Source organism: Podarcis muralis, chromosome 9 (genome assembly GCF_964188315.1).
Source record: "Podarcis muralis chromosome 9, rPodMur119.hap1.1, whole genome shotgun sequence".
NCBI lineage: Eukaryota > Metazoa > Chordata > Lepidosauria > Squamata > Lacertidae > Podarcis > Podarcis muralis.
The window spans coordinates 2,145,561-2,169,847 of NC_135663.1; the positions used below are offsets into that span (position 1 = coordinate 2,145,561).

The 24,287-nt window shown below is 49.0% G+C and overlaps 1 long non-coding RNA gene across 2 annotated transcripts; it reads left to right on the top strand.

The window, feature by feature from the left end:
• Positions 1–9,221: 9,221 nt before the first annotated feature.
• On the top strand, positions 9,222–21,770 carry LOC114604566 (uncharacterized). 2 transcript variants are annotated; one of them, XR_013394112.1, is made up of 3 exons: positions 9,222–9,778; positions 14,749–14,865; positions 17,763–21,770. It is a non-coding gene; the product is annotated as an uncharacterized LOC114604566 (long non-coding RNA). The 2 variants fall into 2 exon arrangements; XR_013394111.1 differs by lacking the exon at positions 14,749–14,865.
• The last annotated feature ends 2,517 nt before the right edge of the window (positions 21,771–24,287 follow it).

Consider the following 24,287-nt stretch of genomic DNA (forward strand, 5'->3'; position numbering starts at 1 on the left):
ACCTGCACAGAAGAGAATAATAATAATAATAATAATAATAATAATAATAATAATAATAATAATAATAATAATAATAATAATTTTTATTTATACCCCACCCTCCCCAGCCAAGACCGGGCTCAGGGCAGCTAACAAGCAATAATAAAAACAAGTCGAATGAATACAACTTAAAAACAAGATTAAAATACAACAATTAAAATATTAAAATGCAGCCTCATCACAGGAGGAGAAAGGAAAAAGAAAAAAAGAGAGATGGGGAGGGAATCAAATTGGCTCCAAGCCAAGGGCCAAGCAGAACAACTCTGTCTTACAGGCCCTGCGGAAAGAAAGAAGCGGGAAATAGAGTTGGAAGGGACCCCAAAAGGTCCTCCAGTCCAACCCCCCCTCCAGCCCAACGTGGGTCTTCAACCTACCGCCTTGAGATTAAGATGTTCCACTGACTGAGATACCCTAGGCCTCTATTGCATCATCATCTTTATCGTAGTCATTATTGTTATTATTGTTATACTGTATTTTATGCTGCTTTTAAATTTGTTGTTAGCCACCCTGAGCCCGGTTTTTGAACCGGGAAGGGCGGGGTATAAATAAATTATTATTATTATTATTATTATTATTATTATTATTATTATTATTATTTGTGGGATTTCCTTCCTTGGAGGTTAATAATACAGTGGTACCTCGGGTTACAGACGCTTCAGGTTACAGACTCTGCTAACCCAGAAATATTATCTTGGGTTAAGAACTTTGCCTCAGGATGAGAACAGAAATCAGGTGGTGGCAGCAGTGGGAGGCCCCATTAGCTAAAGTGGTGCTTCAGGTTAAGAACAGTTTCAGGTTAAGAGTGGAACTCTGGAACGAATTAAGTACTTAACCCGAGGTACCACTGTAATAATAATAATAATAATAATAATAATAATAATATTTATACCCTGCCCATCCGGCTGGGTTTCCCCAGCCACTCTGGGCGGCTCCCAACAGATTAAAAACAGAGGCTGGATGGCTATCTGCCATGGATGTTTTAGCTGAGATTCTTGCATCACAAGGGGGTCAGCCTCAATGACCACTGGGGGTCCCTTCCAGTGCTAGGATTTTTTGGTTTAGCTCGGTAAGTACATGTTTGATGAGGAAGCCCTTGATCTGCCTTCAAAAACCAAAGAATTTTTAAGTTTGCCTTCTAAAAATGTCAGGCAATGCTAAATAATAATAAATAAGAAAAATAATAGGCTGAGCTGGGTGGAGCAGAGTGCGGCCTCATTTGGGCCTCGTTTGCTTTTTGCAAAATAATACCACCAAGCCTTGCATACCCTGTTTCACTGGTGGCAATTTTGGGGTGAGCACAACATATCGCGCCCCCAACAAGCAAAGGCCATTCTTTCAACCTGCCTACAGCTTCCGGGGGGGGGGGGTATATTTTCCAGTCTTCAGTTTTCTCCCTTGCTTTGGCTGAATCTGGAGATCTGGAGCAGTTTTCCAGGGCCGACATCAGAGGGTGCCAGAGATTAGTAAATAACAGCAGGCAGGATGTTTGGGTTGCATAAGGATATTTTGACACACTTCTTGTGCCCGTTGAAGGCAGCTGGAAAGGAGAGCAGAGGACCCTGGCATGATGCCACTCTCCCCCCCCCCCCCGTGTCCGTGGGCAGAGGAAATCTCCAAATTAAATGGGGAGACCTGCCAACGGTTTGTGCAGGGAATCGAATGCGACGGTGCAAACAGCAGACCCTTCTGCACGCTCAGCTCCAGCCAGAGCAACTGCTTCTGCAGCAGAGGGCCATTTTTTTTTAAAAAAAATAACTTTTTAAAAAATAAATAAATACACCCCCCACTCGGACATTTCCAATAAAATGCAACCCCTCCCTGGATTGGAATGTTGGCCGCTACAAAGAGGGCATGTCCGGGAAAACCCGGACACATGGCAATCTTAGTGCTGTTCCCCCCTCTAGTGGAATTATCACTATCATTATCATTATTATTATTATTATTATCATTATCATCTGAAGGTAGGGAAGCTCTTAATGTTTAACAGACTATTGTATTTTAATATTTTGTTGGAAGCTGCCCAGAGTGGCTGGGGAAACCCAGCCAGATGGGCTGGGTATAAAAAATATATTATTATTATTATTATTATTATTATTATTATTATTATTATTATTAGTGCTTTTTTAAAAAAAATGTTTTGGGGTACTTTCATTTTGACTCAAGAAAATCACCATTTTATAGTTCAAATTGGGGGAAATAAATACAGGAAATGGACAAAAGTACAAAGATTCACAAAACGTTTAGGGGTATGCGTTCCCCTGCAGCCCCCCCCCAAAAGCACTTATCATCATCATCATCATCATTATTTCCATTTCTATACCACTTTACATGTTAAAGAACAATTCTGAAAGAAGTTTAAAGCACATTAAAAATCAAATAAAACAATCCAGAATAAAACAAATTCAAGCGTCAAGGAAAATATTTCAAAAGTGGCATTTTGCTTTCCTCAACCAGAGATCTCCACGTGGTCGCAAAACGTGCCTGGCACCTGGATGATTTCGAACCCAGCTCTGGACGCTCCTGCCCACGGTGTCCTCATCCAGTAGTTCAGAGTCACCAGGCGACCCGAACCACCGCCAAGTCTCCCTCAATGGGCCATGAGCCCATTTCTCTGCATGTTCCTCAGGAGGTGGATAAAGCAAGCAAGAGATCTGCCTCCTTGGCCACAAATGGGGAGCCACCACAGAAAAGGCCCCGTTCTCCAGCTCCCACCCTCTGGATCTTCTGCAGAGGGAAACTACAAACAATGGGGCTTGGATCCCGGTTGCAGGGGCCAAATTGGTTCATGATAATAACAATTACTATTGCTCTTGTTTTGCAGTCTCTCGGCTTGGAGTCCTGGGAGGGGGAACCTCCCGCACTGTCCTAAATCCAGCGCTGATATGGGAAACAGGCTCAAAGCAGGATGACCAAGACAACCAAGGGACTGGAAACCACGCCTGATGAGGAACGGCTGAAGGAGTTGGGTAGGTTTCACCTGGAGAAGAGGAGATAAGAAAGCCATCGTCAAAAAATATCTGAAAGGCTCTCATGTGGAAGAGGGAGCAAGCTTGTTTTCTGCTGCTCCGGAGGGTAGGACTCGAACTCATGGCTTCAAGTTACAAGGAAGGAGATTCCGACTCAACATCAGGAAGAACTGACGGTAAGAGATGTTCAGTTTTTGGCTACTGTTTTTGTAAAAGAAAATAACAATTTAAAAAGAAAAGAGAGAGAGAGAGAGAGGAAAGAAAGAAAGAAAGAAAGAAAGAAAGAAAGAAAGAAAGAAAGAAAGAAAGAAAGAAACTTGTTCAAGAGTGGAACAGACTCCTTCCGAAGATAGTGAACGATACGATAATCTTTATTGTCATTGTCCCATACAGAACAACGAAATTGGAAAAAAACCTCCAAAGAACTCTCCTTCTTTGGAGCTTTTTAAGCAAAAGTTGGGTGACCATTGACCAGGAATTCTTTAACTCTTATTTCCTTCATTGCAGGGGGTTGGACTAGATGACCCTTGGGTCCCTTCCAACTCTCCAGTTCTATGATTTTATGAAATTCATGGAGGAGGTGGCTATTATCAGCTACTAGCCAGGCTGGTAGGCACCAATGCTCCTGGGGGGCAGTTGCTGGAAATTGCAGGAGGACAGTGTGCGAATCCCGCTTGCTGGTTTTCCATTGGGGCATCTGGCTGATCACTGTGAGAACACGATGCTGGACTGGACGGACCATTGGCCGGATTCAGCAGGGCTCCACTTAGGGGTTTCTGTTCTTGTGTTGGTCTTGGGCCGGCAGCCTTGCTCCTCGGCATCCGAGTGGTCCTGCATCGACAGCACGGGGAAATGAGCGAAATGCTTCTGACTTGACTAGGGACGCGGGTGGCGCTGTGGGTTAAAGCCTCAGCGCCTAGGGCTTGCCGATCAAAAGGTCGGTGGTTCGAATCCCCGCGGTGGGGTGCGCTCCCGTCGTTCGGTCCCAGCGCCTGCCAACCTAGCAGTTCGAAAGCACCCCCGGGTGCAAGTAGATAAATAGGGACCGCTTACTAGCGGGAAGGTAAACGGCGTTTCCGTGTGCAGCTCTGGCTCGCCAGATGCAGCTTGTCACGCTGGCCACGTGACCCGGAAGTGTCTCCGGACAGCGCTGGCCCCCAGCCTCTTGAGTGAGATGGGCGCACAACCTTAGAGTCTGTCAAGACTGGCCCGTACGGGCAGGCGTACCTTTACCTTTACCTTTACCTTCTGACTTGATTGTTCCAGGAATCCCCTCCATTCTGCTGAGCCCCACAGGAAAGCTCAATTCATGGGCCCAGCATGTCTGAAAGAAGAGCTCGATTCAGTTGCCGTCAGTATTGCACCTGCATCTATAATAATAATTTTATTATTTATACCCCAGCCATCTGGCTGGGTTTCCCCAGCCACTCTGGACAGCTTCCAAAAGAATATTAAAATACTGTGATACATCAAACATTAAAAGCTTCCCTAAACAGGGCTGCCTTCAGATGTCTTCTAAAAGTCAGATAGTTGTTTATTTCCTTGACATCTGCTGGGAGGGCGTTCCACAGGGCGGGCGCCACTACTGAGAAGGCCCTCTGCCTGGTTCCCTGTAACTTGGCTTCTTGCAGTGAGGGAACCGCCAGAAGACCCTCGGAGCTGGACCTCAGTGTCCGGTCTGAACGATGGGGATGGAGATGCTCCTTCAGGAATAGTGGGCCGAGGTCGTTTAGGGCTTTCAAGGTCAGCACCAACACTTTGAATTGTGCTCGGAAATGTACTGGGAGCCAATGTAGGTCTTTCAAGACCGGTGTTATGTGGTCTCGGCGGCCGCTCCCAGTCACCAGTCTAGCTGCCACATTCTCGATTAGTTGCAGTTTCCGGGTCACCTTCAAAGGTAGCCCCACGTAGAGCGCATGGCAGTAGTCCAAGAGGGTGATAACTAGAGCATGGACCACTCTAGAGAGACGGTCTGCGGGCAGGGAGGGTCTCATCCTGTGTACCAGATGGAGCTGGTAACCAGCTGCCCTGGACACAGAATTGACCTGTGCCTCCATGGACAGCTGTGAGTCCAAAATGACTCCCAGTCTGCGCACCTGGACCTTCAGGGGCACAGTTACCCCATGCAGGACCAGGGAGTCCCCCACACCCGCTCGCCCCCTGTCCCCCCAAAACAGTACAGTGGTACCTCGGGATGCGAACGGGAATACACTATGCATTTGAAATCAAACAATAATCATAATCATCAACATTTAGAATTCCCTTAACCCTTAGACTTCCCTCCACCCCTCCATGGTTTCCATTCTCAAACTTTTTCTACTGCATCATATATTTTCTTTATTTTTCTTAAAATAATACATTAATACATTACAAGCATTCCTCAAATCCTGCCAAAGTTTGCAGTTGTTTACAGTGTTCGCTTAAGTAAATTGTAAATTTATTCCATTCCTTATTAAAGTTTCTACCTTCCTGGTTTCTGATTTCCCCGGTCATTTTCACCATTTCAGCGTAGTCTATCATCTTCATCAGTCATTTGTCTCTGGTTGGGATTTTATCTTCTTTCCATCTGTGGGCCAGTAATATCCGCGCTGCTGTGGTCGCATACATAAATATTCTTTTCTGCTCCTTTGGTATCTCTGCATCCAAAATTCCTAGTAAAAATGTTTCTGGTTTTCCCACAAACATTATTTTAAACATTTTTTTCAACTCGTTGTATATCATTTCCCAGAATGCTTTTGTTATCTCACACATCTACCACCAAATGCTTTTTTTAAAAGTGTTTTGAAAAATACATTGACTTTGCCATAAGCTCACCATCGCCATCTAGTGTCGCGTTTGCATAATGCACCTGAAACGCATTTGAAACGTTATATTTGCAGCTGTATAGCTGAGTCCCGGGTCTGCTGATGTCTCCTAGCCACAACGACCACGCTCTGCCCTCCTCAGTTTGGAGACCGCAAGGGGCTTCAGAACACCGGTTGCAGGAAAGATCAGGAGTTGCTCTGGCTCTCAAATCTTGCTTGCTGCATTCCCACAGAGAGCCATTGTGGTATAGTGGTTAAGAGCAGTGGACTCGTAATCTGGTGAACCGGGTTCGCTTCCCCGCTCCTCCACATGCAGCTGCTGGGTGACCTTGGGCTAGTCGCACTTCTCTGAAGTCTCTCAGCCCCACTCACCTCACAGAGTGTTTGTTGTGGGGCAGGAAGGGAAAGGAGATTGTGAGCCGCTTTGAGACTCCTTAGGGTAGCGATAAAGCGGGATATCAAATCCAAATCCATGGAGAACAGGGCAGTGGGCTGCAAGGGCTGTTGGCCGGACCCAGCAGACTCTTCTATGCTCTTATGTGCCTAAGAGCCACAGATGTCGCGACATTCCCACACAGCCTGGCCTCTCTCTCTCTCTCTCTCTCTCTCTCTCTCTCTCTCTCTCTCTCATCCATTTGTGCCGGCGAGATCTCTGCCCCTTTCCCATCCCAGCACAGTCCTGCCTTTCCCACTGAGGACTCCAGCTCGGCTTCCTTCCCCCCACCAACTTGCACACAGGAGCAGTGGCAGGGCAAGGGTTAAGGCCCCCCAGGAAGAACAGCCAGCCGTGTGCATGGGGGGGACAGGAGAGTCCAGGCGTCACCACCCGATTCTCCACCTCATTAACTCCCTGAGTCCTCTGGCACCAGCCTGTCTGTCCCATGTGATGGGAACGCTGGGAGGAGGCGTCGGCGTCAGAGAGACCCCCCCCCAGGGCGCTCTGCTCCCCCTTTTTCAGTCTGGACTTGGGACAAAGTTTCAGTCCAGCACTGAGCAAGCTGGAGGAGCAACACTCAGGTAAGTCCTCTTATCTCAGACTTCTTTGGATAGAAGGGACCTGGAACTCCCTGGCTTCCCTCCCCTGTAAGGAGTTTCCTTGGCGGTCAGGGGTGTCAGGACTGGAAGGAAGACCCGGTGGATCTCCTGTTGTACCTCTGTCCTTTGAAGGACAGGATCCCGGACCTCACCCCCCCCCCCAGCAGCCTGGCTTGGAGACCTCCAAGGAATGTGATATCTTGATCTTGCCCTTCATAGCGGATCCCGGGGCAAGCAGCTCCCAACGCTCAGATGGTCCTCTTGACTCTTTGTCTTATGCACAGTATTTTGGGGTGGAAATGGCTCGCCTCTTCTGTCAGAAGAGTTGTCCATGGCTGTGGTGAGAGTGGGTCGTCCAGGAATCCTGCATCTTCTGTGGTCTGCATTGGACTGGGGCTCACCCGAGTGGCATACCTCAGTTTTTCTTATGCATTTGGCCTCCCATGGGATATAGATATATATTTGAGTCCGCTTTGCGTATGCGATGAAGTAGACTGTTGCCAACGAAAGCTTGCACCACTGCAAATATGTCGGCCTTCAAGGTGTCATGGGTTTTGCTGCAATGAACTAGGGGGGCTGTTTATAAAGCCCTCTGGAGGTTTGGCTAGAGAAGACCAGGAGTCCCCAACAGCTGGGAGCGGATCTCCCCATAGCAGGCAGGAAGTTTTTTTTGAAGCAATACTTATTCCCATCAAACCCGTTTACTAAGAAGCAAAAAATCGGAAGCGTGTCTGCTTCAAAAGCAGCAATCGCCTCTCTCGACCGCCCTTCAATTCACTGCAAAAACCACTGTCTGCCTCTCTCCTTGTTCATTTCTTTATTTTATTAATTAAATGTACATCCCGCCTTTCTTCCCAAAGGAGCCAGCTATCTCCACTCTCCTCCTCCTCCTCCTCCTCTTAAACTAAACTCATGATGGGATTTCATTCTGGACCCATTACAGTCCTTGCAGCTCCCGACCTCTGAATCCTTTCGCTGTCTGCGCTTTGAATTTGCCCTTTGTTTATTGTCTTTAATCGATAAAGGGTTTTTAAAAAAGAAAAAAGCCTGGCCTTTTAGGAGCAACCTCAGACTTTGGTGGAAATAGCAACAGCCCTGAATGTGGTTCAATATAGCGCAGTTGCTGTGGGGAGATGGTTTTGCGTGCTGCTTGGATAAATTGTCTTGGCTCGAGGCCCCAGATTCCTCCCCAGAGATTGTCCCTCCACAAATGGATGTTGTTGTGTTTGCTGCCTGCTGTTTACCAACTGAGAAGGGTCGTTTCCCTCTCCTCTCTGGATTTCCCCGCTGGTGCTGACTGTGGAAACCCAGAGGGATTGGTTGCATGCAAAAATACAGGTGTCGATGGCAGGACTCGTATTTTAGGGCCGCCATGAAACTAGACAAACCAGAAAGATGACCCTGACTTCCATGAGCCTGTTTCATTTACGTGACATCATGCAGCGGGTTAGACTAGATGAGTCTTTGGGTCTCCTCCGTCTCTCTGATTCCATGACCTCCTCACAACTGCAGATGGATTTCCCTGCTTCTTCCTCTGCGATACTTTGACTAATGTTTCATCGAAAAGGTAGACTCCAGTGCTCCAGAGAAATGTGAGCAGTCCAAGCCGGGGTTGTGCGCAGACATGCAGATGTGAGCATAAACAACTATCACATGCACACATGCTAATCACATGCTAGTTGCTCACAAACTTTCCAACTCCTGCTCCCCATCAAATCCGTTGGGTGGTTCTCGGCCCTCTGTGAACTGGCAAGCGATGGAGTGGCCTTCCAAGGGGCAGAGATTCCTGGAGGGTCATTGCTGATGCCGCCAACTCTAAGTGGTGCCGAGTGACCCAAATACTGTGCCTGGCGCCGCCCACCCAGAGCAAGCGGCAAGGAGAGCTTCCAAGGCGCATTTCGTCCGGGTGGAAAGGGAGGGAGGGGGCAGGCGAGCCTGAATAAAGTGAGAGAAATACCTGGATTCGGGTGCGAGGGGGACAGAAGGTGGCTTTGTACTGTTTCGTCGTGACAGTGGCGTCTTGTTGTTTTTTGCTTTTTAAATAGCATGGAAAACACGGAGAAGGGAATTGTCTGCGTTTCGACAGTGCTTTGGGCTTTGCTGTTTCACTCCCTTCTGGTTATGCTTCTGTTGTTGTTTCAGAGCTGACCGGATTCAGGCTACGAGAGCAAAAAGAATTCAGAGGAAGCCTCAAAGAATACGCTTCCGCACAATGGGAAAGTATCCTCCACTTTTACGGCGAATCGGCCACGGCTACGAAGGGTGAACGCCACAGGCGACAAAGGATGGGCGGAATGGACCCCGACCTGAAATTCTGAATATGGACCGTTCCGTTGGAGGCAGAGAAATGGGAGGTGCAAAGTTGGATGTGCAGGCCTTGGGAATCCGACGCCTCATTTGAGCATCTTTTAGCCATGCCACACAGAGGACTCACAGGCTGTGATCTTTGTGACGAGAGGAACACTTTTGGGTTGGTGCAAGTTTGTTGGATGTTGGGATCATGTCCCGGCGAGGAGGATGGGATGGGAAGCCTGGAGGACCAAGCTGGAGAGGATGAGCTTGGTGCTCAAGGGGCAGAACCGTCGAAAGAGGCTTGAATTGCAGCCCTGCAGTGCCAATTTTGGAACAGGGCTGTTTTCACCTGAACTGGGTGGCGCACTGCACACTTCCTAAATCACCACCAGTGATTTGAATGTGCATTTGCCATTGGTCCTGGCACCTGTGGAATACAAAGGCTCAGGGGGTTCAAAATCCCACATGCCGGGAGACTGGATTTGACCTTTCCATAGGGATCACCCTTCTTGGACGCCAAAAGCTGGGGAGCTGAAATCTCGTGAAAGTTCGACGGGTGGAACGAGGCGCCAGAACTTCGAAGAAAGAATCCTGAGGAACACCGACTTAGGGACATTTCTCTGTGCATGCAGGACCACGGAGGTGAACTTTCTTCCAGTGAATTGTCTGCTTCTCAGCATATCTCTTCCCTCTTTGCCTGCTTCCATTTCTTTAACGCTTTTTCTTTAGCCCATGATCTGAGTGTTGTGACCCAACAGGGATCTCTCTGCAACATTACACCTCTTGAATTGCAGGGCGATTCTTTGACTCCTTTAAAACCATCATCATTAGTACTATTACTATTTAATCATTGTTATCATTGCCGTCATTATTTTGATTTACCTGCCCTTCACCCTAAGGTCCCGGGGGCACGTTGCAGCCTTAAAACCCAAGATCAAAAACAATGTAAACCAACTTGCAATTCTAAAAGTAAGGCCCGTCCTAAAGACATGGCATCTCCAGTGTTCAAAGAGCTGTGTCTTCAGCATCCTGTGTAATAATAATAATAATAATAATAATAATAATAATAATAATAATAATAAATAATACCGGTAATAATATTATTGTCTTTACCCCGCCCATCTGGCTGAGTTTCCCCAGCCACTCTGGGCGGCTTCCAATTGAGTGTTGAAAATAATACAGCATTAAATATTAAAAACTTCCCTAAACAGGGCTGCCTTCAGATGTCTTCTAAAAGTCAGATAGTTGTTTATTTCCTTGACATCTGCTGGGCGGGCGCCACCACTGAGAAGGCCCTCTGCCTGGTTCCCTGTAACCTCACTTCTCGCAGGGAGGGAACTGCCAGAAGGCCTTCAGAGCTGGACCTCAGTGTCTGGGCTGAACGATGGGAGTGGAGACACTCCTTCAGGTATACTGGTGCACCTCTGTGGAGAGGGAGACCCATAGCTTAGGGGCTGCCTCAGAGAAGACCCTCTCTCCCTGGACCACCATCACCCTGAGCCTCTGAGGGTGGGGGAACTGCCAAGCGTCCCCTGTCCCCTCTGCCGATCTCAGCCCCTGAGAGGGTCTGTGAAGAAGGAGACGGCCTTTCAGGGCTTTAAACACCCTTCTTGAACTGAAGCTGGAAGTGAGCTGGCAGTCAGCACAGCTGTTTTAAAAGAACGGTAATCGATTAATGGCGTCAGAAGAGCCCTGCTGATGCATCGGGTTACAGGTCTCTCCAATCCTGCCTCCTTGGCTAGCCAGATGTTTCCGGGAAGCTCGCAATCCAGGCAGGAAGGCAATAGCCCTGTTTGCAGCTAGGCTCTGGTAGCCAAAGGTAGACTGCCTCTGAACTTGGAGGCTCCACTGGGCTATCATGGGGGGTTAATCACCGTGGAGGGAAACATTTCATGAACTGGTTTAAATCCCCTTCAAAGCTATGTTCTAGAAACATTTGGGGTTGGCTTTTGCTGCCCAGATCTCCATCAAGGGGTTCAGGGTCCCCTAAGTTCAATATTGGTCAGAGGAAAACGTATGGAGGCAGAAATCAATAGAAGGAAAGAAAGGGAGAACTTAATTTTCCTGTTGCAACAGACTCTGCGCCCCCCCCCCCCCGCCACTTGCAAGGAGGTGAGGACCCCGAACGAAGTGTGTAACAACTTTTAAAGACTTTTGAAATTGCCCAACCCCTTAGCCAATGACCGCAGAAACATACAGAATAAAAAATACAGAATGCGTATTGTAATGGTTCAGGCAGTCCCTGACATTCTCTGGACCGCAAACGTTCAGGGCTTTGTGAATTAAGACAAGAACCTCGAACCCAGTGCAGATGTTTTAGCGATGGGGTCACATGTTCTCGGCCGGACCAGCAATCTGGTTGCAGCATTCTGCACCAAACAGAGCCAGGGGCAGTCCCACAGGGGCGGGCGGAAAGGAAGTCCTTTTAAACCTGAGAACCAAACCTGGGTTACTTTCCATCAGCCTGGCCTGGGGAAATGGCTTTCTGAGCCATAAAAATGTGACTCTCTGTGTGACCAGGGAGGAAAGAAGGGGGTCCTTTTGGCGGGCAAACTATTATTATTTATTAAATTTCTGAAGCACCCTCCATTCAAAGGTGGTTTAAAATACTGTATATCATGGGGCGGAATACAATATTGGTAACTCACAACTTAACTTGTGCACGTTCAGCTATTATTATTATTGTTATTATTATTATTATTACTCTACCCATATGACTGGGTTGCCCCTTTACATGCTTGGCAAGTGAAAAAAATCAAAAGGGGCAGCTGTCCAGGGGAAAAGGCTTTGGCAATTCTACCCACCATTGCACCCAGTGTGTTTTGACTAAACAGTGGGTGCTTGGGTTGCGAACGTTCACAACCCGCAGCACTGCGTTTGTGCATGCGCGGGTTGCAATTTTGCGCTTTTGCGCATGTGCAACTGCTGAAACCTGGAAGCAACCCGTTCCGGTACTTCCGGGTTTCAGTGCGTCCGTATCCCAAAAAAACGCAACCTGAAGCATCTGTAACCCGAGGTATGACTGTACACTATTTTATACACCAGGTGGGCGGGGTATAAATCATAAAATTATCATTAATGTTTTTATTCTTTTGGCATTACACGCTATTCCTGGAACGTGTGTTGAGAGTCACCTGCATAAAGGAAGGAAACAGGCTTGCTGTTTTCCAAAAATGTGAAAATCCAGACACGAAAGCTGTTGAAAATCTCAGGAAAAAAAGAAAAAGGAAGCCAAATTGCCCCCAAATCGACACTGATATGGGCTGCCATTTTTGAAAATTCTGCCTGGGTGCCATTTCCGGTGGGCGAATCCCGGCTGTGCCCAGGAAATTCTGGACTTACAGCAGCCCTGGAAGAAGATCGCTTTGCCAGCTTGTGTGCCAACCGCCTTCCACACTGGGATTTCGAACGCAGGCCTGGCACCGGGTGCTGGTGCCCTTCCCATTTGGGGAGAGGACAAAGGATGGGGAAGGGAGGGAGGGGGGAGCAAGGGGGCTCCCTGGGCCCCCTCCCTCCCTCCTGCCTGCCCCCCCCCAGCCCTGCCTTTTCTGCCGAGAGGCGCCAAGCTCTGACCTTTGCCGCCTGCTTCCCTGTCGCCTCAGATCAGAAGAGCAGCAATTGAATGTGACTCCCTGGCGTGGGCTAGCCCTGCCCCAGATGCTGCGCCGCCCGCCCCCCACCCCCCCCAGCCCAGGGGGGCATCCGCTCAGCGGGCAAAATCCCCAAACGTTTAGTCAGGATGTCAAGGAAGCTAATGAACTGGCAGGGAAGCGCTTGTGGGTTGGGGGGTTGGCGAAGGGAAAAGCGAGGGGGGAGAGAGACAGAGAACAGCACAGGGGTTTACAGGTGCTTCCAGATGGTTGTCGTTTTTGGGGGGTGGGATTCAATCACAGAGTCAGGTTGCTAGAATTAAAATGGGATGGAGAGGGGGGGAGATATGTCACCTGGTGTGAGTGGCGCACCAGATGATTGACAGGTGGGCAGCTGAGCAGGGAGGGATGTGTTGGTTATGACTCTCCTCTTTTTTATTTTCTGTTTGGTCCACTTTTTCAGGCTTCCTCTCATCTCCCCTCCTCCTTTTATTCATTTATTTATTTATAATTTTTTTATTGGTTTTTCGACATATCATTTTCAACAGTAATTAAACATACTTTCATATCTTATACAATTCTTTTGACTTCCATCAATCGCATCTGAAAATTTTCCAATCCCTTCACTAAATATACATTTCTTTACTTCCACAATTACATTTAACTCATAACTGATATCTCTGTTCCTCCTCTACTTTTGCAATGTTTCATACATTTCTCCTTACAAAACGTCTCGTAGGTAGTCCTACTAGCATCGTTTGTTGATTACAGTTGCTCTTCAAATAATTTGTATATTTCTACCAATCTTCTGTGAATCTCTGGTCCGCAGGTTTCGAATCCTTCCTGTTATTTAATCTAATTCTGCGCCCCCCTCCTCCTTTTAAATCACTTGCTATCCTTTCCCCAGAGTGGCTGGGGAAACCCAGCCAGATGGGTGGGGTATAAATAAATGATGATGATGATGATGATGATGATGATGATGATGATTTCTGCTCTCCTAACGCTGCTGCTCTCTGGAGATCTCAGCTGGACAGGTCTTGCCCTCCCCACCTCTGTCTCCACCCCAGAAGGTTCTGCGCCTTTCCCTCCTTCACCTTGACAGACTCACCATCTTCTCCTTGGCCTGGAATGCCCTCCCGGAGTTTCTTTTACTCCCCTTGGCCAACCTGGTGCCCTCTGGATCGAGGGGCTGCAGTAGTTCCCCCAGGAAGACAGGCTGCAGCATTTGGGACTTCTAAGTTTAGGGACGCGGGTGGCGCTGTGGGTTAAACCACAGAGTCTAGGACTTGCCGATCAGAAGGTCGGCGGTTCGAATTCCCGCGACGGGAGTTGCTCGGTCCCTGCTCCTGCCCACCTAGCAGTTTGAAAGCACGTCAAAGTGTAAGTAGATAAATAGGTACCGCTCTGGCAGGAAGTTAAACGGCTTTTCTGTGCGCTGCTCTGGTACACCAGAAGTGGCTTAGTCATGCTGGCCACATGACCCGGAAGCTGTACGCTGGCTCCCTTGGCCAGTAAAGCGAGATGAGCGCCGCAACCCCAGAGTAGTCTGGATAAAGCCCGAGGGACTCGTTTATCCTGCCCACAGCAACACCCACCACCAGCTGCCGCCACCCGCTCTTTCCGGCGCTGTGCAGCTGCCCACTTCCAGGTCGGAGGAGCACTGGAAATGGCTTGTACGCATGCGCAAGTGTTATTTGCACATGTGCAAGCGTTATTTCCAGTGCACATCCGGGTCGGAGGAAGCCTGTGCACATGTGCACAAGCTATGAGAGCCAGTGTGGTGTAGTGGTTAAGAGCGGTAGATTCGTAATCTGGTGAACCTGGTTCGATTCCCCGCTCCTCCACCTGCAGCTGCTGGGTGACCTTGGGCCAGTCACACTTCTCTGAAGTCTCTCGGCCCCACTCACCTCACAGAGTGTTTGTTGTGAGGGAGGAAGGGAAAGGAGAACGTTGGCCGCTTTGAGACTCCTTCGGGTAGTGATAAAGCGGGGTATCAAATCCAAACTCTTCTTCTATTTCCAGTGCTCCTCCGACCTGGAAGTGCGTGGGAAATAGCGTGTGCGCACGCGTATGGGCACGCGCTCTCCCGCCCACAGGCCCGCCGCGCAATCGGCGCTGGAGACACCGGCCCGAGGCGCGGTAAGTTTGCTGACCCCTAGGATAGAGCATGGGTAGGCAAACTAAGGCTGGGTCTGGCCCAATTGCCTTCTAAATCCGGCCCGCGGACGGTCTGGGAATCAGCATGTTCTTTCATGAGTAGAATGCGTCCTTTTATTTAAAATGCATCTCTGGGTTATTTGTGGGGCATAGGAATTCATTCTTTTCCCCCCTTCAGAATATAGTCGCCCCCCCCCCAAGGTCTGAGGGACAGTGGACTGGCCTCCTGTTGAAAAAGTTTGCTGACCCCTGGAATCGAGGTTTCCCAGACTGTGCACAGCATGGAGAAAAGTTTTCCTCCATCTCCTAACAGGCAAACTGGTGGACGTCCAAAGGTGAGGTTGGAAGATTCAGGACAGATAAGGGACTTCTTCATGCAGCACATACTATGGAACTCATTGCCACAAGAGTCAGGGATGGACACCAACCTGGTTGGCTTTTTAAAAAGATTGTATAAATTCACGAAGGAGCAATGGTTGCTATCCAGACATGGCTCTGCCCTGCGACCACAGTCAGGCAGCAATGCTTCTAAAGACCAATGGCAGGAAACCTCAGAAAGGGAGAGGGCTCCTGTGTTCAAATCCTGATTGCTGGCTTCCCACAGGCGTAGGGTTCATAGAATCATAGAGTTGGAATAGACCACAAGGGCCATCGAGTCCAACCCCCTGCCAAGCAGGAAACACCATCAGAGCACTCCTGACATATGGTTGTCAAGCCTCTGCTTAAAGACCTCCAAAGAAGGAGACTCCACCACACTCCTTGGCAGCCAATTCCACTGTCGAACAGCTCTTACTGTCAGGAAGTTCTTCCTAATGTTTAGGTGGAATCTTCTTTCTTGTAGTTTGGATCCATTGCTCCGTGTCCGCTTCTCTGGAGCAGCAGAAAACAACCTTTCTCCCTCCTCTAACCCAAAGCGGGTTGGCCGCTTTGAGAACAGAATGCTGGGCTAGGTGGACCATTGGCCTGACATAGCACCCAGCTCTTCTTATGTTCTTAGGATGGTTTGGACTACAACTCCCATCAGTCCCAGCTGTGCCGATGGGCATTGTAGTCCAAAACATTTGGAAGGGCACCCAGATGGGCTGCATTGGACATTTGCCTGCGTGCAAAACTCTGGTCCAGCTGTTTCTGTTATCTTGGGGGCCATGGGCATGCAGGCCGTGGTGGTGCGTGGACTTTGCATCTGATAGCTGAAGCTGTCTTGCCAACTCCGTTTCGCCCGGGGAAGGTGCTCTCTGGAAGGTTTGGCATCTCTGCAGCTCGCTCACCATGGGAGCTTGATTTTGAGATGCTGAGCATTTTGGTCTTCAGAGAGGATGAGATACCTGCTGCTGCTGCTGCTCCTTTAAGAACGGATAGATGTCTTTCACTGATGCATCCCAGTACATCCCAGTGCATGGAGAGAGACGACTATGCATAGCTTCTGTTCAGGGAAGTTTTTAATGTGTGACATTTTAATGTATTTTTAATCTTTGTTGGAAGCCGCCCAGAGTAGCTGGGGAAACTCAGCCAGATGGGCGGGGTACAAATAATAAATTATTAGAATATTACTATTACTTCTAGTCAAGATGGCTTTGATTTGCCCCCACAGCTGGAGGCAGCAAAGCTACCAAATTGCTAAAAAAAACCACAGGAGGGGAGAATTGCTCTTGTGCTCAGATCCTGAGCCTGCAGGTTGTGAGGACATACAGTAATGCTAATAATGGCGTGATCCAGTAGAACTGATGTGCAGTGGGGTTTGTAGGAAATGCATGCGTGAAAGCCAGTTTCAACGATTCCTTGGAACGGAAGGCGCTTTTAAAATGTGGTTCTTTTGGAGGTGGGTGTTAATGGGTTATTGTTTTTATTTTGATTATGAGTATTGTGGTTTTATATGTTGATCTTGTTCTGTGAACCGCCCTGAGACCTCCGGGTATAGGGCGGAATAATAATAATAATAATAATAATAATAATAATAATAATAATGGTTTGACTTACTTGCTGTTCCATTACCAGCTCAGCTCGTCGTCTGCTTAAGGTTGAAAAAATAAATCAAAGCCTCGTTATTTTTTCTCCGTGGAAATGATAGCGGCGAGGGAAGCCTTCTTGTAGACCAGTGGCTCTGCCATTGAGTCAGCTTGCAAATGCAAGGCAATTAACTAATTGGAGCTGGCAGGGAGGCCTATCATCTTTGCCGCAGCAAAGGAAACAAGTCATTAAAAATGATCCGTGCTCCCATAATTGAGATTATTTCAGGGCGGCCTGGCGTGGGGGCGGGGGTTCTGTTTTGGGGACCCTGGGAAAAGAACCCCCTCCTTTTATGCAAAGCTGTAATGCGCAGATTGCGGCGCAGCTGTGCCTTTATTCATTATTAACAACACCATCCATTTGTTTAATGATGATTTCCTTAGGACTGCCTGCCCCAGCCCCCAAAGTCTTTGCCCATTGCAGTGGGGCCTTTGAAAAATCAAAGAACGCAGTTGGAGATTGGTGCAGTTTGGCTTCGTCCTGCAGGCTTGTTTGGGTAGCTTTAAAAATATCCCTAAGAAGGATGGGAGACGATGGTAGCAGCGAGGACAAGGCGAAAGGGACCAAGTGTGTTGCAGGTTTTGAAAAAGTGGCCTTTGGGGTGGGGGAAAGGCCCAGGGGCTGATGGGAGTTGTAGTCCAAAACATCTGGAAGGGACGCACTTGCCAAAAGCTGTCGGCTGCCACCTAAGACACACACACACACACACACACACACACACACACACTCTTCTTTTTTAAGCTCTTGCAGCAATTACAGCCTCCTGCAGAGTGGAAAATCCAGCTCTGTTTATTTTGAACATTTGCCAGCTAGCCCCAGGCAGGGAGGGAAAATGAGTTAATAAACTCACAGGGAAATTCCCCCACCTACAGGCTACGGAAGAGTCCAGGGTTTGCTCTGAAAGCCGACGTCCTGATTCCGATGTAGGACAGTCGCCTCGTGCTCCTGTCCCACCGCAGAAGGCTGGTCATGTCTGGATGCTCCCGCGTGCCAGAGAAATCGTCCCGCTTATGGAAATCTAACATGCTTTTACCCAGAGGTTTCCAGACGTGGAAAGTCATAGAACGGTAGGGACCCTCAAAGCTCATTTAACTGCAAGCCGGGGAGCCCCCAATTGTTGTTGGACTACAACTCCCATCATTCATGGCCACTGGTCCTGCTAGCTAGGGACGATGGGATTTGTAGTCTAGCAACATCTTGCACTCCAAAGTGGAGAAAGGCTGCTTTAAAGTGTGCGGGAGGTTTTTTGTTTCCACAATTATTATTTTTAATTGGGATTTCGGTGCCATTGCAAATGCAAAGACGAATTAAAATACAAAAAAGTAGAACGGAAAGCAAATTCAAAATCAGCAAAATGCAGGATACGTACGAAACCCACTTCAGATTTGAATCGGGTGCGTAATAACACACTGCTTTTCTATTATTGCAGCTGTTTCGTTATTAATTATTTCTTTTCTCTCTTTATTACAGGAATCAGATGGTAGTAGGTTTAAAATAAGAATAAAAAGATGGATTTCTACAAGCCAGACCATATTATATGCTGGAGGCATATACCTTCCATATATTTTTAGGCGCTTTACGATCACTGGGAGGAGGGCCTGCGACGAGTGACTGACAGGCATGTGAGGATCTCCCCTTCCTTTCGTGGGGCTGGAAAATGTAGGATAACGTCTTGGCGCTTTCCCTTCATGTGTAAGATTCTGCTAAGGTGCCGTCCAGACTGTGCGCCAGCGTCTGTGTTCCTCCCCTTCCTCCTTCCTCCTCTTCCGAAGGAATGGTTTTTTAGATTTTTATTTTTTGCTAAAGTGCTTTTGCAGCATCCAGGGTGTGATGCATTATTAATACCCAGAATGATCCTAAGAACAGCATCTGGGAATCCATTTAGGTCATACAGCTATGTGCCGGCGGCTCCCTAGAGATGCTGGAAAAGAGAATATCTGCCTTGTTGTTTCACACTGGGGGGGGGGAGTCAGCCATGACCCCCCTCCGCCGCACCCCTGTTTGACTCTCTACCCCCTAATGTTTTATCACATGGAATCATAGGGTTCCCCAAGGGTCATCCATACCAACCCCCTGCGATGCAGGGATAGGCAGGTCTCCTAGAATGCCAGAGGTGGTGTGAAGCCAGCTGTGCCTGGGCTCAAGTTAACCCTTCAGCTCGCCTGTATGTCATCTTCAATTAATATAAGAGCATCAGGAGATTCTGCTTGGTCAAGCCAAAGGCCCCTCTGTCCCAGAATCCTCTTCTCAAGGGCTGCAGGCTGGCTACGGGTGCAAAGTGCTTTACGGAAACAATCAAAGGCATTTCGGTTTTGACAGATTTCTTCCAGCTGGGCGGAAAGGCCTTGGGTGTTTATTCTGCTTCGGGTTTTTACAGCTATTTCTAGCTGCCGGGGTTTTGCGTACGACTTTCGAAGCTATTTTTGGCCACCATGACGCAAATCGCCTCGGGGCTCACGTGGAAGGGGATTCGTAAATCAATAAAATGAAAAATAAGGGATCTGCCCCTCTTTTTCCAAATCTCCTTTCTCTCTCCCTCTCTCCCTCTTGCTCTTATCAGAGGCTGGAACTAATGGTTGATTTTGTTGGTGTCTTTTAATATTTTGTTTATTGTTGTTGTTATTGCAGAGAGATCTTGCAAGTTTGCCCACCTGTGCTTCAGAACTTGACCTGGCCTGCAAAAGGTTTAGTCCTTCACCCCCCCAAAAAAAAACTCATAATAGCCAAGGTGTGCTATTCTTTTCGGAGTAGTTCCTGCAAAGTTGCAGCTGTTGTCCATTTTAGGGTCGTGCTCGGATCACGTCATCCCTCCAGATGTGGAATCACCTGCTGCTGACTCGAAAGAGGCCAGCCTGGAGCCTTAGAGGAGCTGTTTCTTATGGGCTGGCTGCACATTTCACTCCTGCAAGTCTCTCGAGCCACAAGAGGGTTCGCCCCCAGAAGCAAACCCCACTTGCTCAAGGCTGCTTCCGTCCTTCCAGGCTTAACTCTGGGCTCGTCCACCTTTTCTCCTGGTCTGCCCCGCAGAGGACCTTAAGATCCATGAACAACCATAGTTTAGAGGTCCCGCGCCCTAAGGAAGTCAGACTATCCTCCACCAGGGCCAGGGCCTTCTCAGTGATGGCTCCGATCTGGTGGAATGCTCTGTCCCAGGAGACCAGGGCCCTACAGGGTTTAACTTCCTTCCATTGGGCCTGTAAGACAGAGCTATTCCGCCTGGCCTTTAATTTGAATTCAGCCTGATCTTCTGTTTCCCTTCTCTTCCCTCCCTCTCCCCTTTTATGAAGATCACCCGCTCTGGGATCCCACAGCTAATTCTCCCCTGGTCTCCTCGATGGCCCAAGTACTACCAATTCAGCCAGCTAGCCCTGGGGATTATCTAATTGATTTTTGAATTTTATTATTATTCATGTTTTTATATCTAGTATTGGTAAAATGAAATGAAAATAATTTCCAAAAAAAAGGAGAGAAACAAATGCTGAACTTTCTTTCTTTCTTTCTTTCTTTCTTTCTTTCTTTCTTTCTTTCTTTCTTTCTTTCTTTCTTTCTTCTCACCTCTATCCCAGAACATGCCAAGTGCTCCAGGAAATTCTGCCGCGTTTGCAGCTTCCTACTGGCTGTGGGGTCTGAGCTGTCGCCTATGAAGGGAATAGGAGATGTCGCAGAGCATTCTGGAGGGTCCCGTTAACATTTCAGCACCTCGGACGTCAAGATCTCAAGCGACAAGTGCCGGGCGAAGCGCCTGCCTGCCCCCCTCCCCGCCAAACTCCTCGCAAGGTCTCGGAAGGGGCTTCTGAGGAAAAGTGACCCGGTGGCAGCCGCCGGCTCTCTCCTGAGCCACACTTTGGGTTCCCAGAAGCTCACATGCTGCGCGCAGACTTCCTAATGGCGCTGGGATTCAGGGAGTCTCATCTATCCGTAGGTGAGAGGATGGGGGACGAGACCGGGGGGGAGACGGCCTACATGTTGCGTCTCTGAACTGCATTAGTGGCTCCCGGAGGTCCACAAAGGAACGGAGCCCGTGGCTCTGCGGTGCAAAGTTGCAATCCAGGGAGCCAAGGTGTTTGGAACTTTTCAGTTGAAAGAACAAGAGGAAACAAAACAAAAGTTAGACATGGCATGCAGAGAGCAGCACTGCTCAACCAGTGCTGAGTGAATGCTGAGTGTGTGGCAATGTTCACGGAGCCAGGAGAGGATATATTGTTTATTAATATCCTTCCTAACTTGCGCATCTTAAAAAGCAAAGACAGCACCTTGCCAACAAAGGTCCGTATAGTTCAAGTTATGGTTTTCCCAGTCGTGATGTATGGAAGTGAGAGCCGGACCATAAAGAAGGCTGATCGCCGAAGAATGGATGCTTTTGAATTCTGGTGCTGGAGGAGACTCTTGAGAGTCCCATGGACTGCAAGAAGATCAAACCTCTCCATTCTGAAGGAAATCAGCCCTGAGTGCTCACTGGAAGGACAGATCCTGAAGCTGAGGCTTCAATACTTTGGCCACCTCATGAGAAGAGAAGACTCCCTGGAAAAGACCCTGATGTTGGGAAAGATGGAGGGCACAAGGAGAAGGGGACGACAGAGGACGAGATGGTGGGACAGTGTTCTCGAAGCTACCAGCATGAGTTTGACCAAACTGCGGGAGGCAGTGGAAGACAGGAGTGCCTGGCGTGCTCTGGTCCAGGGGATCACGAAGAGTCGGACACGACTAAACGACTAAACAACAACAACTTGCACTAGCAAGTTCTATAACTTAGCAGTTTTACATTCCCCTTTAAATGCACAGCAGGTAGCTGGTTGCAGGCTTGTTTAAGCCTCTCAGTATTAGTGACCTGGTAAGTCCCCTTATATCCCTCCTAAAAGAATAAACACACCACAATCTTATGTAAAGTATATAAAAGAAGTTTACTCACACATTCAGTTCACAGATGGATCCCTGAAGTCAGGCTTAGTTACAAAGTATATACATGTGGATCTCATCCCAGGGACCGCAGACTGGCAATCACTGCCGTTCACACGACGAAAGGAAGATGGAAAAGGAGGGCTGCATGCCTTGTGGTTTTGTTACCTGCACAGGTAAGGTCACGCCCACTTCTAGCCACATGCAAGAGGAAGTATGTCCCAGTCAGGAAGAAACAGGAAGTTTTCGACTGACTGGACCAAACATTCCCTCGCATGTCCACTCTAGGAAAACTGGGAATGTTGTACTTGACTGCTACTTGTGTATCACATCCCACAGAGTGAAGCTGGATGCTGCGGGATTCAGGACGGGGAAAAGAAAGTCCTTCACATAGCACAGAGTTAAGCGGTGGAACTCCCTGCCACAGGAGGCAGTGATGGCCACCAATCTGGGTGGCTTTTAAGGAGGATTGGAGAAATTTGTGGAGGAGAAGGAGAAGGCTAGCAATGGTGACCAGCTGGCGTGGTTCTGCTGTGGCCATCACAGTCGCAGGCAACAATGCTTCTGAGTCCCGGGTGCTGGAAACCACAGAAGAGGATAGTTGCCCTATAGAAAGCACCCTTCTCGTGCCTGGATCCTGCTTGCAGGTTTCCCATAATGGGCACCTGGTTGGCCACTGTGAGAAGCGGGCTCTCCCGGTGTTGCAGGGTGCATGGCGGACCACTGCCCAAAGCAGAATACGGGCCCCTTCTAGAGGTGGTTGGAGGATGGATGGCGGCTAACAGATTGAGGTTGAATCCTGACAAGACAGAAGTACTGGTTTTGGGGGACAGGAGGCAGGCAGGTGAGGAGGACTCCCTGGTCCTGCATGGGGTAACCGTGCCCCTGAAGGACCAGGTGCACATCCTGGGAGTCATTTTGGACTCACAGCTGTTCATGGAGGCACAGGTCAATTCTGTGTCCAGGGCAGCTGTCTCCCAGCTCCATCTGGTACGCAGGAGGAGACCCTCCCTGCCCACGGACTGTCTCACCAGAGTGGTGCATGCTCTAGTTATCTCTCGCTTGGACTATTGCAATGCACTCTACGTGGGGCTACCTTTGAAGGTGACCCAGAAACTGCAATTAATCCAGAATGCGGCAGCTAGACTGGTGACTGGGAGTGGCCACCGAGACCATATAACACCGGTCCTGAAAGACCTACATTGGCTCCCAGTAAAAGCCCTAAATGGCCTCCGTCCTGTATATCTGAAGGAGTGTCTCCACCCTCCATCCATCCCAGACACTGAGGTCCAGCTCCGACGGCCTTCTGGCAGTTCCCTCATTGCGAGAAGTGAGGTTACAGGGAACCAGACAGGGCCTTCTCGGTAGTGGCGCCCGCCCTGTGGAACGCCTTCCCACCAGATATCAAGGAAGTAGGCAGCTATCCTATTTTTATAAGACATCTGAAGACAGCCCTGTTTAGGGAAGCTTTTAATATTTAATGCTGTATGGTTTTTAACACTCAATTGGGAGCCTCCCAGAGTGGCTGGGGAAACTCAGCCAGATGGGAGGGGTATAAATAATAAATTATTATTATTCACTCCCAGTCAGGGCGAGCACCCTGCACATGGAGCGTGCACCCTTTGCTAGTTTCTTCTGCACAGTCCCCAGATTTCTCCTCGGTCGTGTTGGTGGTCAAGGGTTTACTGTCTGCTCCTATTGCACCCTGCAACCCTGGTGCCTCGCACTCAGCCCCCTCATCCTTTGATGCAGGGGTCAGCAAGGTTTATCTGGCCTGTGCCAGATCGGTCCCACAGAGATCCCTCCGTGGGCCAGATTGCACACGCATGACCACAATTTCCGGTGTCCAGTTTCCAGCACTGCAGAAGCGAGTCCCTGCGCCGGGTTCTGCCGGTTTAGCGCAGTGGACGAGTGGGCAGCTCAATTCGGGAGCAGCTCGTAGGCCGGTCAAATGACCTCCATGGGCTGCTTCCGGCCCATGGGCCTTTGGTTGCTGACCCCTGCTGACGTATCTGGCTTGCAGGTTTCCCACAGGCATTTCGTTAGCCACTGTTGGGTGCTAGACTAGATAAAGGTAAAGGGGCCCCTGACCATTAGGTCCAGTCATGACCGACTCTGGGGTTGCGGCGCTCATCTCGCTTTACTGGCCGAGGGAGCCGGCGTACAGCTTGCGGGTCATGTGGCCAGCATGACTAAGCTGCTTCCGGCGAACCAGAGCAGCGCACGGAAATGCCGTATACCTTCCCGCCGGAGTGGTACCTATTTATCTACTTGCACTTTGACGTGCTTTCGAACGGCTAGGTGGGCAGGAGCAGGGACCGAGCAACGGGAGCTCACCCCATCGTGGGGATTCGAACCGCCGACCTTCTGATCGGCAAGTCCTAGGCTCTGTGGTTTAACCCACAGCGCCACCCACGTCCCCAGAGGCTGAGATACCTCCTGGAATAATGGCCCTTTATGGAATGGGAAGACATGCTTTGCACAGGGCCATTTTCCCACGT